The sequence below is a fragment of the Cyrtonyx montezumae genome, unplaced genomic scaffold (genome assembly GCF_038088225.1).
Source record: "Cyrtonyx montezumae isolate F1298 unplaced genomic scaffold, pur_monq_1.0 scaffold_17, whole genome shotgun sequence".
NCBI classification, from domain to species: Eukaryota; Metazoa; Chordata; class Aves; order Galliformes; family Odontophoridae; genus Cyrtonyx; species Cyrtonyx montezumae.
Window position 1 is genome coordinate 30920789 of NW_027071903.1, and position 13935 is coordinate 30934723.

General features: G+C 41.9%; 1 long non-coding RNA gene across 3 annotated transcripts; it reads left to right on the forward strand.

Moving 5' to 3' along the window:
• Positions 1-3929: 3929 nt before the first annotated feature.
• LOC136047035 (uncharacterized) lies at positions 3930-10117 on the forward strand. 3 transcript variants are annotated; one of them, XR_010622041.1, is made up of 4 exons: positions 3930-4737; positions 5395-5733; positions 5856-6607; positions 9094-10117. It is a non-coding gene; the product is annotated as an uncharacterized LOC136047035 (long non-coding RNA). The 3 variants fall into 3 exon arrangements; XR_010622039.1 differs by lacking the exon at positions 3930-4737 and having other exon boundaries at positions 4757-5733; XR_010622040.1 differs by lacking the exon at positions 3930-4737 and having other exon boundaries at positions 4757-5733; positions 6348-6607.
• Positions 10118-13935: the final 3818 nt, after the last annotated feature.

Genomic DNA, 13935 nt, shown 5'->3' on the forward strand with positions numbered 1-13935 from the left:
TTAGCTGCATTCCAGATGTATGGAGAACCGTCTTGAAAATCTGCCTGGTGAGGCAGTTCTTTTTTTTTTTTCTTTTTTCTTTCCCTTCATTTTTAAAGAGGGCACGGTTGCCAAGCTTATCCATCAGCTTAATAAGAGACAATGAGTTGAAGGCAGTGGGGAATAGAAAAGTCAGGAGATCAGAGCAAATGGCTCCATCTGACTCTGCAGCAGCCATATGTGTGATACATGCACAGAATGGGATATGCTCATCTTGTAGGTAACACCATTATATAAAGCTGAGAGACCCAAGTGCTTTCCATGAGCCTCCCCAATCCCGTGAACTCTGAGTGACTGGAGGGAGAGCTTGCCTGCAGACAGCTCTGTAGGGACTTTGGGGAGGAAAGATTATCCACAGAGCAATTACATGGTGGGTCACCGTAATTTTCTCCTTGCTCAGCTCATTGTTTCCTAGGCTTTGCTGCTGCTGGCTGCCAGCTCTGCACCTGCTCCTTGCTGAGTCAAGCTTGGAAACAAAAGAAAAAGCATTGCACTCTCCTGCAGCATATTCAGGCTCATTACAGAGTGCTTTTTCCTCTTGTACTGGCAGCTGGTGTGCAATGATACTAGTCATGCACCAATTACACTGCTCATCATGGTCTGATGGGGACATCGGGCTCCTGTCATCACTGCTTTGTGTCACCTGCTTGTCTCCTGAGCATCTCCTGGCTGCGACTTCCTCTGTGACATCTCCATAGGATGTGCTGGGATGTTGGGTTAGCTCACCTTGGGAGGGTGCCTTAACCCAATGTGATGGCAATAATAAGGTTGTTTTCTACATGTTCATACTATGGGAAAACTGAAAGCTTGCCTGTAGATTACCACTCATCTGTGACATTCTCTGTACAATGTTCATATAGCAGAGTCCCTCACTGTTAAACAGGAAAGTGATACATATATATTTTTTCAGTCCTGGTCTCCTGCAAGGTGACGTGGCAAAGTGATGGGACATGGTAGGCCAGATTAATAGCTGAACTTGTTGGTCTTGAAGGTCTTTTCCAACCTAGAAGATTCTATGACTCTAAGGTTGGCAAACAGAATATTTAGTATCATAGAGCAATATTTTTTTCCTTTTAATGCCAAAAGCACTTTAAAATGTAATTTGTAGGGAACGTGGTCACTTGCTGAGTGTAGGTAGAGGCATGATGGCAAAGATGTATGTCTTAACAACAAAAAAAAACAAAAGCCAAACAATGCCAACAACAAAAACCATAAATCAACATTTCTTAAATGCAAAAAGGCACAGCTTGCACTCTCTGCAAGAGAGTCTTTGCTAGCGTGGCTTGTATTACCATTAAAATGATTTAACTGGAACCTCTGCTCAGCAGCATTATAGGTGACACATTCTCTAGCTGCAGTGTATCCAAACAGATCGTTGTAAGGCCTTGAATAAACATTTTCCAAGTCTCGCTCTGAAGCAATTTACATCAAATGGCATTTATTTCATGGGTGCCAACTAGTTCTTGTGTATTACTGACATAGCAGGCAATGTTTTCTATCAGATCTGCTGGCTGTAAACAGAATGCCTTTTAATAATGTGGCAGGGACCTGACTAAATGCAATATTTATGACTCATGCATATGAAAGTCTCATTGTTTGCTTATATAGAGCGAATGAATCCTGCAGTTAATGCTTTAAATGAATAAGAAAATAAGGACAATTCTAAACATTTCTCTACAAGCATACCTACCCATATGTTTTAATACCTCTTTTAATGTGAAGGATTGACGCATTTCTCTGAATAGCCTGAAGGCAAAGCTTATCAAAGCTGGTCCATCCATTGGATTTCAAGAAGTTTAATGTTAGGACCAATAATCTGTAAGAAAGAAGTTGGACTAAAGAGTTCAAAATTTACCAAAATAGCAGATTCTTTAACTATGGTAAAACCCTGAGTTCATCCATTGACATCAGAGACAAATTTAATCGGTGCTGAAAGGAAGCAGGAACGGGATTAGATGGTAAGATGTGTATGCTAAGCACCTTCAAACTGAACCTGGTCCAAACCCCAACTCTGCAGAATGGAGAAGGAAATTTCATGGAGCTGGGCTTCAGTTTGAATATTTTTGTTCCTTTTGCTTTCACACAAATTACCAGAGTTCTAAAAAAAGCTTCTAACTCTCATTTCTACTGGCACGGCTGCTATCAATCTTGTCCAGAAAAGGGATGGAAAGACATGACAGAATTGGCAACAGTCCCAAGCCATGGAGTTGTGATCTCCCGATCCAAGCTTTGCTAATGAACAGGAGTTTTTTGTATCTGGAAGACTGGTTTCTAATCTTTTGTACATGCAGGGAAAATCCATAGGGTTTTTTCTCAGTGGATAAGATCTACTCGATCCTGGATGACCAGCTTGATCAGAAACCTTAGGGGAGAGTGGCTGAAGCAGCATCAGTTGGGGAGTGGAGGGGTTTCCAGCTATGGGAACCAGTGAGGCAAAGGATGTTCCCAGCTCTCCCACGTGCAGTACAACTCACGTGTTTCAAATGCTAGCTTTTTTTTCCAGAACAGTTACTGTTTTGATAGAATGAGAGGGAAAGGCCTCAAATTGTGCCAGGGAGGTTCATGTTGGATATTAGGAAAAAATTATCTGAAAGAAGCAGTGTTGGGTACTGGAATGGTCTGCCTGGGGAGGTGGTGGAGTCACCCTTCCTGAAGGTGTTCAAGGAACACGTAGATGTGGAAATGAGAGATGTGCTCAGTGGGCAATATTGGTGGTAAGTGGAGGGCTTAGAGGTCTTTTCCAACCTTAGCGACTCCATGATTCTGTGATTTTAGGTTGTTCAGTTGGATGGAGCTTCAGTTAAGAAACTGAACCCTAGCTCCCCTAACTTTTGTTTTCAACCAAATGTTGCACCTAGGAATGAAACCAATTTTCCTATTTGTAGCTTTTTAATTTGTGGTTCTTCAGTCTCTCCAGTCAAGAAACCAAATTATTATCATGCGGTTGAGCCAACCAATATAATCATTATTATTAAAATCAACTAACAAAAATATCACACTGTACAATTAGCAAAGAGACAACAGCTTGGCAAACACTTCTCCAGACTGTTCAGTAAATATGATCCAGCAAAAAATGCCTTAGCAGAAAACAGGAGAGCAAGACCACAAATAAAATCAATATTATTATAAATATTATTTGCCTCAAGTAATTTGAAAACCTCTGCTTTCATCCAAAACATTTGTTCTAAATTATCTGCTGACATATTCTGAAAATAACGATGATAGACTATTTTTAAAGTACTAGTACACATAGGAGTTTCTTCTTTACATCCTTCTTCACATCAGCGGTTTCTGATTCGCTAAAATAGATTCAGATAAGGATTTGTGTGTGTGTGTGTGTGTATGCCACTTTCATGTGTTTATTTTCTGTTTTGGACTTGAAAACTGCGTGGTGTGGGGAGCAGGTGGTTTCCAACATTTGAAGAGATCCGCATGTTAAACGAGTTGAGCTTTGCAGGGAAGTATTGCTACAAGTATTTTCATGACATTCCTTTCAGGCATCTTCTTGGGTTCCTTTCCAAAATGCTATGAAAAAGTGATTTGCTTTCAGAAAGGAATCACTCCGCTAAAAATAATAAATATGTTATAGCTAATGTGGAAACTAAAAATGTCAGAGGTGATGTGGAAAACATCAGAGCAGACTGAGCTGAAAGGATAAATGATCCTAAGGAGTCAAAGGAAGCTGCTGCAGAAAATCCAACTTTTACCAGTCGGGACAGTTTGGAAATCAAAGATGAAAGATCCCAGCTTCCTGTGTAGGCTTCAGGGGAGCTGAGATACCTTCTGCTGTCTTGACTGAAGGAGCCAGTTGCTGCCTGTACGATGTGTCCTCACAATGTCCATTTCTGGGGTGAGGACCCAAGTGTCAGTAGTGCCCCAAGCCCTGCTCCAACTGGGAATGCCATGGTCTTGTGGCTTCTGTGACAAGCATGCCTTACCCAATGTGAGTGCTTTACCTGATATTCTCTGTAGATTTCCTTATAGTCATCCCAGCTGGGTTTTCCTTGGTGGAAATGCAAATAAAGACATTTCAACACTGCCGTATGTAACTGTCTGAAAGGCCCATCCCCATCAGCATATGGGATTCGCAGGTCCCTCACGGTTAGGTGCACTGCTGTGTGTGGTGTTTTCCTGGTTTCACCACCAGATATCACACTGGGTAAGGGCTGAATGTTGGCTCATATGGGTGTCGTTCCCTTTTAAGAGCATTCATCTTACCAGATTTCCCAGATCAATTCTCCAGTTTGGTTACTGAAATGAAAATTAAATATCCTACCCACCAGGAAAACTAATTTGGAGGTACATTTTTAACCCCAGAGCAATCTTTTACCTACAAACTTAATTGTATTCCTTTAAGAAGATATAATTAAGTATCCCCATGGCAGACCATCAGTTTTTACAAAGCATCTCTAGAGCAGATAGACATCATTAGTAATATAATTCTTGGTGGTGCAGGCAGGAAAATAAATTGGTTGTCATTGGGACATCATCAATATAATGAACATCTGACATGTAGACTGTCTGTTTCAGATGAAGCAGACATAGATGAGGGGAAAAATTGTTAATAAGAGCAGCAGACAAGATGTTGCAGACTATAGCTGTCTCATGAAATGTTGTTTGCTGCCAACACATCGCAGTAAGGAAAGTCTGGTCGATCCATGAACAGCTGAGAAAAATAAAGGGAAGAGACACTTTCAGGTGTGTCCTGAGGAGCTCTGATGAATCAGAGAGTTTTAATCTCTGCTTTTTTTTAATTTATTTATTATTGCTCGATGGTTACTTTCATTTCATGAAGGAAATTGATAGTTTGCCTGTCTTGTACTTTCATTTACCGCTACAACAAAAAGGAAGCTTTGATTTTTGGAACAGATCTGTCTTCCAGAGAAACCAGTAGCTAACACTGTCATGCAGATGGACACAAAGCAGAGCTGGTTCAAGTTCTGCAAAGCCTGGGGGGAAATTCTGACATGCAGAAATGAATACTCAAATGCCTTCTGCTGCCTAGAGGATTTCCGGCAGTGTTTGTGGGATGCTGAGGAAAATTCCACTGTTGAAAACAGCTGAAAACATTCTGGGGTAGTGTCCCAGCTCAGCACTTTTTGGTCTCACTCATCTTATTTAAGAGTGTGGTTGTTGTTAAGGGTAGGTACAAAGTTCAAGAGGAACCAGGTCTGTCCACTTCCAAGCAGGAATATGGCCGCTTCTCTGACTCACAAACGTTTGGGAAGTGAACTCGTTTTCTTTCAAGTGTTTCTTCCAATATTTGTTAATGAGTTCAGACAATGATTCAACTGGTTCCTATTCATTTTGTGTGATGGGTGATCTAAATCACAAAATACACTTCCCTTTTTTCAGTGGCTGAAACACATTGTTGGAGAAAGATTTCAATTTGTTTGCTTGGAAGAGTTCTGAATTCAAAGTTGCTCAGGTCAAATACATTAGCAAAGGGATTCCTGTGTTGGAATGAGTGTGAACTGACACCCCACAAGTCAAAGAGCAAGGAGCCATGAGAGAGCATCTTTATGCAACGAGAGCAGCTTGGAGCACTGCAAATAACTGGATCTGATCAGGAAGCATAAATAACCCTCCTGGTGAAACTCCTTTGACTGGAGAAAGCATTGTAGGCAGCACAAAAACTTACACGGACCCTGAAAGAACCACGTTGAACCAAACCTCAGCAGGATCAGAATGCAGGTAAACATCCTAACTCCCCAATACAAATTCATTGCAGTCATCTGGGCCCAGGCTGTTAACTTAGTAGTGTCATGTGAAATGGATTTCTCACAAAGTTTCTGATGCTTCCTGTTGTTTGACAGGCAGGAAATACCATCGGAGGCGCCTTCCTTGCTGTAGTTCATCATGGTCAGCGCGAGCGGGAATTGGGAAGTGCAGAGGCAGTGTGAAAATGAAAAACCATGAGCTGGGCTTGGGGGCAAGGGGAGGGGGTATCCCGGAGGAAAGGGAGCTGTGTTGCTGATGCCACTGAGCAGGGCAGTTTAGAGCAGCACCAGCACGTGGGAAAGGGCTGCTGTGTTGGGATGCTGTGGGATGGAAGCTTGCCCACTGATTCCCTTTGGTCCAGCACAGGCATAGTGTTCCCCTGTCAGTAAGGAATGCAAGAGGATGAGAAGTGACATTGAAATGAAAAGCTGCAAAGCACTTTGCAGCTCTACAAAGAATTTTCCTTGTAAGGATCCCAAATCAGTAACATTAATCTTGTTACGATTGTTACTCTGCTATGTATATGACATCCTGGAGAAGCTCATTGTCCATTGATTGCTTTTTGTTCAATTATTTTTTTTTTACAGGGTCCTAATTAACCACTGGGCTACCTGCTGGCCTATGCAGCACTGCCTCATTGCTCTGGGATGACAGCACAGCAGTGCTCCTCTCTTCTGACAGCTTGAGCTCTGTATGCCACACTGTTTTGCTACAACATAAGCAAATGGAGAATTCTTTGTGTGCAGGTCTGAGGCTGCATATACACGTGTGTGAACTCTCTAAAAGCAAACAACCAACTTTCTAAAGCCAAATTCCAGGCAAGCAATCAGCTCAGCAGCTGTGAAAGGTGTCTGTGTTTCATTGTTGATAGAAGCACAACCCACAGTGACTCAAACCTCAGGATGCGGTGGGAAATGGGGAAGAAAAGAAAGATAGAGAGTGAGAGAGAAAGGGGAGAATAATCCTTGTCAGGACGAGGTGTTCAGACACGCCAGATTTCTTTGGCGCAGACATTGCTGTCGTGAGCCTTGCAGATGTTTCATGTTAGATTCCTTGCTTTCTTTTCTCTTGGCACCAATGGTGTAGTGATGATTTTGAAGGCCGGATGGCACTGTAAAGCCTAGGGTGTGAGGGCTGCCACCCATCTGTCATCGCCCGGCATCTGCTTGCTGTGACAAAAACGTCGATGACTGTTTCTATCCCATCTCCCCTCTACTCCAGCCCCTTCTTGAGCTGTTCTGGGTAAACAGAAGGCAACTGATGGCAGGATGGGGATGTAGTGTGGGGAAAGGAGAAATCTAGGTTGGAAGCTGAATGCTAAAACAAAGCATCGATTTCCTATCAGAGAGGTGAAGTGTTCAAATTTGCAATGCTGCTTTGGCTTGAAAGGCGTTTACCCAGACATCAAGACTACTTGACATGTTGTTTTAAGATGAGGTTAAGCTTTTGAACTTGTTCCAAGGCCCCAAATTTCACTCCACCAACTCCAGCCATGTGCCTCTGACATAGTTCTTGTTGAAGCAATGGAAACAACTAGGAGCTCGGTTGCCCCAGCCTTCCTTTTGTGACACTGCTGACAGATACTTAGCTATGGGAGCATTCACTCAGGAATGAGAAGGGAATCACAGGATCATAGAATCAATAAGGTTGGAAAACACCTCTGAGACCATCTAGCGTGACTATCAGCCCGCCCCCACCATGCCCACTGACCACATCCCTCAGTGCCACATCTCCACGGTCCCTGAACACCTGCAGGGATGGTGACCCCACAGTGTCCCTGGACAGCCTGTGCCCACAACAAATTGGGAACAGAACCACATCAGAGCTGAAGAAAATAAGAACTGGAGTACATTGTGTGAAGGTTGGATGCGCTTGTCTATAGCATTTACTGATGGAAATAAAGCAGGATCTCCTGTCAGCTCGAATCAACCTGTTGAGCCAGAGGTTGCTGATTCAGCAGTGAGACACAGTGCCCGTTCTCCAGGGTAAGATTTACAGAGCTTAACCTGAGCTTCTGCAGCAGTGATTTTCACATTGCTGATGGCTGAGAATCCAGGAGCTACTCAAACAAAGAACATAAAAGGTAACTAAGGAAAACAAGTCTTTTCTCGATAGACTGACGTTGCTACACCTCCACCATCAGACCATTGCAGAGCCCCATGAATGGAGAAAGACTGAAATTCTCATCTGGAACTAAATCAAGCTCCATCATCATCACTGGTGGGGTGTTCAAGAAAAGGGTAGATGGGGCACTGAGGGATATGGTTAGTGGGGATGGGTTGACAGTTGGACTAGATGATCTTAGTGGTCTTTTCCAATCTTAATAACTCTGTGATTCTAGGATAACTGCAGTGGTGCCATCCAGGCACTTGCCAGATGCTGACAACTGAAATAAGCCATGTGCTGTGTACATTACTGGCTGACATTTCAGAGACACTGAGCTCCTCCAGGGACTGCTGGCAGTGGGCACGGGGAGAGGCCACCTACCTCTCTGCTCAGCCCTAAAGCACTGAAATAGCACTTTACAAAGCAAAATATGATGTATTCATTTACATATCAAACATAAAAGTATTCCCATGTCCACATACATACACATGTATGTGTGTGCATATAAAACGTAGAAATCCATGCATTCTCTAAATGGCTGTGTTTTTTTAATACTGCTATTCCCTTATCACCACAAATGAATAATAACAGTAGATCTGATCTCTAATTGTATTCTGAGGGCCAATAAACCCCTGAACCTTTCTGGATGTCCTTAGTTAGTGTGTGAAATCCAAACAAAACAGCCAAAAGAAAACAACCGGAGCGGTTGCTGGAATCTCACTACACATTTATTGGTGGTTGGGAACAGAACTGAGTGAACCAATCACTGTGAAGATTTCACAATTTGAGACCTTTCCAACTTCTCTCTGTATCCTGAAAACGAGCTTTAGGGTTTTTTTTTCACTTGTATATTTGCTGAATTTTTTTGATACCTAGTTTGTATAAGCATGTTCCTGCATACTAATTGCAAAGAAGTTCTTAGCTGCACACAGGGCTGTTAGCACTGCTTGTGTAAATCATGTCCCTTATATGAGCTGCACTTGCTTGTACAATGACAGCTGATAACACCATAGAACACAAGGTGAAAATTCTGAGATTTTTTGGGGGTCCACTTGCCTGCACATGTGAGAGGACAGTGGGACTTAGTGTTACTTTAATGAGAAGGAGTCGGTGTCCCTTAAATATATATCTATTTTCCAAATTTTGTTTCTGTTCACTTTTGATGTTGAACTGAATGTTGAAAGATATTTTACCTTTCCTTATTTCTCGTTCTGCTGATTTTCATAGGTACAAAATAATTCCTTGCTGAAATGCAACTACCTCTGGGGAGAAGTGCTACTCTGACTCCTTCGCAGAAGCAAAACAGATCTGAGACATAGACAAAGATGCACAATCAGGATTGGATGGAGAGTGAACTTGGGAGTGAACTCTCAGAGAAAAACATGAGAGGGACCAGAGATCATTGCACATGAATTGAACAGCAATGCAGGAATAAAACAACTTACAAGCTACATCAGTCCCGGAATACAAAAGCATTTTACAAAAGATTTCCTCTTGTTTGAGTTGAGATATCCAACCATGATGGATAATCACTTTTTATCCTGGTTGTTTTGTTGCTTCTGAGACATGGAGTTTTACCTTTAAGCCTGGTTAAAGAATAAAATGAGGGGATGCAGTTGTGTCTAAATTAACCCTTAGCTCAGCAGTAGGGTTTTCTCAGGGTGCTTTGAGAAGAAAAACATGGTTAAAACAACAAAAAGTTTTAACTTTTGCCTCAAGGGCAGCTTAACTTCTGTTCTTCTCAGTGTGTCTCTTCAAATTAGCTTCAGATAGTGAAATAAATAGAAAATATTGCCCAAAAATCTTTCTTTTTGTCAGAAAGGACTTTGAAAAAAGTAGAGGACAAGAAAAAGGAAGTCTGAGTTGTGAAGGCCTGCCACATCTTTTTGCTGATGTGAAATCAAAACTGACTGACGCTATGGTCATTCAATTATTACAAGCAAGTGTACAAGAAAATCTATAATTTAATGATGCTGGATTAAATGTTCTGGACAAGACATGGTGTGAACTTCCTCAGTTTTGAATTCTAAATTTCAGCAAAGAAAAAATAATGTCAAGTAAATCTAGGAAAAAGAGCTCATTGTGTTATAAGATGTTAAGGTTGATTCTAGAGAGTTGAACAGAAGAAGAGATGGGAGAGGAGGGCACAACTAAGAAATGGCACTGGTTTCTCCATAAGCATCCCTAACTGGTTCCTTTCAGATACTGATAGCCCTGTATCTTCACTGCCTCAGGACACAGGGCAGTGAGGTATGTCCATATGCTCACCAGTCTGAAAAATTTTTTGGTGCAGCTTTGAAGTTCTGTTGACTGCTGTATGTATTGAAGATTGCAAGGCTGTGTACGCTGGCTATAATCCAAGTCCTGGTTTATCCACAGTGTCTTTCAGGTGCAGAAAATCACACATCTTAACAGTGACTCCATTAAGCATTGTTTCTTGGGCAGCAAGAGTTATTTTGCCCCCCCAAAAAGGCAAATATCCTCCTTTCTGGATGTTTATACCAGTGCCTGGTGGGGTCAGGTACCCATCTGCAGCACAGAAGCGGCCTCTAATTTAATACCTTGGTTAAGGAGAATAATTATGATTCTAGCTCTTCATAAGCAGCAGCCTGACATTGCTTCCTGCCACCAGTCTGCTTCCATTTTCACCCCTGTAGTTTCTTTCTTTCCCTCATTCATATACTTCCCTAAATTGTATGTGGTCCTGGGTATTTAAATTACATGTTGACTCTCTGTATTCTCCGGGTAGATTGATTCAACTGTTATCAACAGAAGGAGCTTATCTCCTCCTTTATTCCACCTGGAGTTTACTAATACATCCATTACCTTTATATCACAGAAAACAATTAACAAAGGTGTTTGTTGATAGAAGAATCAGTTTATCTTGATAAAATACTTGTATCTCACAGCCTGCAGCTCACCCTGCACACCTCAGGTTCAGAGTCCTGAAGCAGCTCCAATATCCTTTACAACGAATGCAAAAGGTATTCCCATAAGATATTTCAAAGAATATTTTTGGTTGCAAATTGTCTCTCCCTTTCTCTGTCAAATTTTCTCTAAATATTAAACAAACAAAAAAACCTGAAAAGAACGTGGAAATACACAGACAAAAGAGGTTTGATTCACAGTTTTGTCTAATTTACACCTCCAGGATAGTTGGAAAGAAATAAAATGCAGTTCACAGCTCTTTCTGGCATGTGATATAACTATGATTAACGTTTCTAAGTTTAGTAATAACATGGAGGAGGATGATGATAATGGTGGCCACTGATTCCCATCCAATAGGAAGTACAGTTGGGAAAGGAACTGATTGTAATGGGATGAACCATGTGCTAGATTTATTCCTCTCTTAGAGGTAAAATAGGTCAATATTCTATTACAGTCCAAATATTATTAACTTTCTTTTCCCTATATATTTTGGTATTTCATTGAAAAGCCTGGTGAAAATCAAAATCAATCTTGGAAAAATGACTATCTCAGCTGTAATTTTAAAGTTTCCTTGATCTATATTTGCTTTTTTTTTTTTTTTTTAATTTAACCAGGGTCCCTTGCATGCAGGCACTTTGCTTACTCAACAGAAAGAAAAAGAGAAAACAAACGCTGAGGAGGTGTTCAAGAACCATGTGCATGTGACACTGGGGGATGTGGTCAGTGGGCAGGGTGGGGGTGGTTTGGGGCTGGGCTGGGTGAGCTTAGAGGTCTTTTCCAACCTTCATGATTCTGTGATTCAAAATGGAAGAAAACAAAGCAGATCCTGGTGCTTGTGGTTGTTTTCATTGCAAAGAAAATAGCATCGTTCTCAAAACAAAGTATACATTTTGGTTATTTATTGTAATACCAGACCCTTTTTTGACAAGAGCCATCCTGGAAATGTGCGTCCTCCCTGGAGTTATGTTGGGAGTTGTATATTCCATCATTTCTGTGTGCGTCTCAGCCCTTTCTTTGGGACAAGAAAGGAAGACATCAAAGTGCCATCCTGCAAGGGTGTTTTCTGGGTAAAGCAAAGCTTGTAATGGGAGCCCCATATATTCGACCAGAACTTCTATAAATGTCTTCTCCATTTATTTTGGTTGCCCTAACACAGAGCGCTCACTGCTTTATGCTGCTTCACTGACAGAAGAGAAACTGCAGCAAAGGAAAGAAATTTCTTCTGTCTCCGGCCAAGGTTAAGGTAATCTGTAGGAAAGAATGAAAACAATGCAGAGAAATGAGCACCTCATTTTGGCAAGGTCCAAACTGCTGTCTGCAGCATTCATTTTGGATAATTCAGCATGTTTCCTGGTTTTATTTATTTATGTTTTCCATTAGGAGAGGTGTTTCTGTCAAAACCAAGACTTCAGGAGCTGAGCCTATTAGGGCACGACATGTCTTTCTCTGCCATGCTTCAAGCTGCAGCCATATAGACCCATAATAGATATCACCATTGATATACAAAATTTATGAAGCACATTTTCATGTTTTTATGGTTTTTTTTTTCACTCTATCAATCATCTCTTTGAGGTCCCCTGAAGGAGGATAAAGGGGGACAACATGTAGGTGGCTAGCAGTGTCTGGAAATGACTAGTGCAGAAATAATGGCAGCCTTGAGGGCCTCTTTACCTTGTGTTTGACTGTGATACAGCTCACATTTCTGGAGTTAACTGCTGTATTGTGGATATGGTTTGTCTAGAACTGTTCCACAGGAGTCCTCAACAGCCCGAATCTGCACAGTGACATTTTCAGGCAAATTGTTTTTGGAGATGGAATGTCAGACACTTCTAACTGCTGCTTGAAAATTAAGCGTGGTGTGGAAGCAATAGGTAAAAAGGTTGAATGAACCACTGGGATATATCCCACAAAGGAAGAAAATCCTTGATGAAGAGGTCGCTTCATTTGTAAGCCCTAGGCACTGGGTGGGTAATAATCCTTATCTTTGAGTATTATCAAGAGAATAAAAGACAAAAGCTCTGTTTGCCACTTATTTCTAAATAAACACAGTTTTATCATGCGTGACACCTTCACCCTGACCCAACTGACAGCTCTTAGAGTGAAGTTTCAGGGCAGTGTCCCCTGGTGAGTGTTGGTTCCAGGTTGATGAGCGGCTCTGCTTCAGTTCCTCAGGGTAGAAGAACACTGGGCTCTTCAGCAAACTGTTGGTGCTTTGTGCTTAGTGCTACTGCTCTGTGGTCAGCAAAGTTCTCTGTAACAATTCCTCTGAGGTTTCATGTAAAGAGACATCTTCAAGTTAGCAGGTAGAGCCACGGTGATTCCTATGAACTGTGAAGGGAGTCTGTAGTCCCTGCTGCCTTGGCACATGGATAGGTATGATGTGAATGCAAACAGGCTCAATGAGCCAAGATGGAAATAATACTCATGAAACAATTAAAGCATTTTGCTGATGCACAGGGAGCAACACGTGATCCCGACTGAGAATGCTCAGGTCTACCCATTTGTGTAGAATAAGTGTGAAGATAACCCCCAGGCCATTGGCCTGGAAAGGGTTAAAGAGCACCAGTCAATCTGCAATCAAGCAGCTGAGGCATAATTAGCCAATTGATTAGGCCATAAAGGCTGTGGTAACCCACAGGTTTGGTTTAACCGGAGGGGAGGCTGCAGGACTCCTGAGCTGGGGGCAGCTCAGCTTCTGGGGTGAGTTGTTTCTGGGTGTTGAGCTCTGTGTCTGCTGTGGCTGTGCTGAAGATGCTCTGTAGTCCTTTGTTTGAAGTCTGGTCTGTGTTTATTTGTGCATTTGACATTCCCCATGCAGTTTTCTTTGCAGCTGCTCTTTAGTTGGTCTTTTTGTGAGCTTCTGTGTGCTGTTAGGGGTGCTTGGTGTAGAGATCTGAAACCAGAACAATGGTTTTAAGGGCTTATGGCTGTAGATGATCTGGATTTTCTGCTGAGGATCCTGATAGTTGGCATTTCAGGGCCTGCTTTTCCTCTGGAGCAGTGCTGGCAGTTGATGAGGTCTAGGGTACCACACAAGGATCCTCTTCTTTCCAGCACTCACCAGGGAAGCACTTCTAGGAAAAAATAAAGGAAGAAAATAAGTTTTTGTAGTCTACTGCTGAAAAACAAATTGGTGCATCT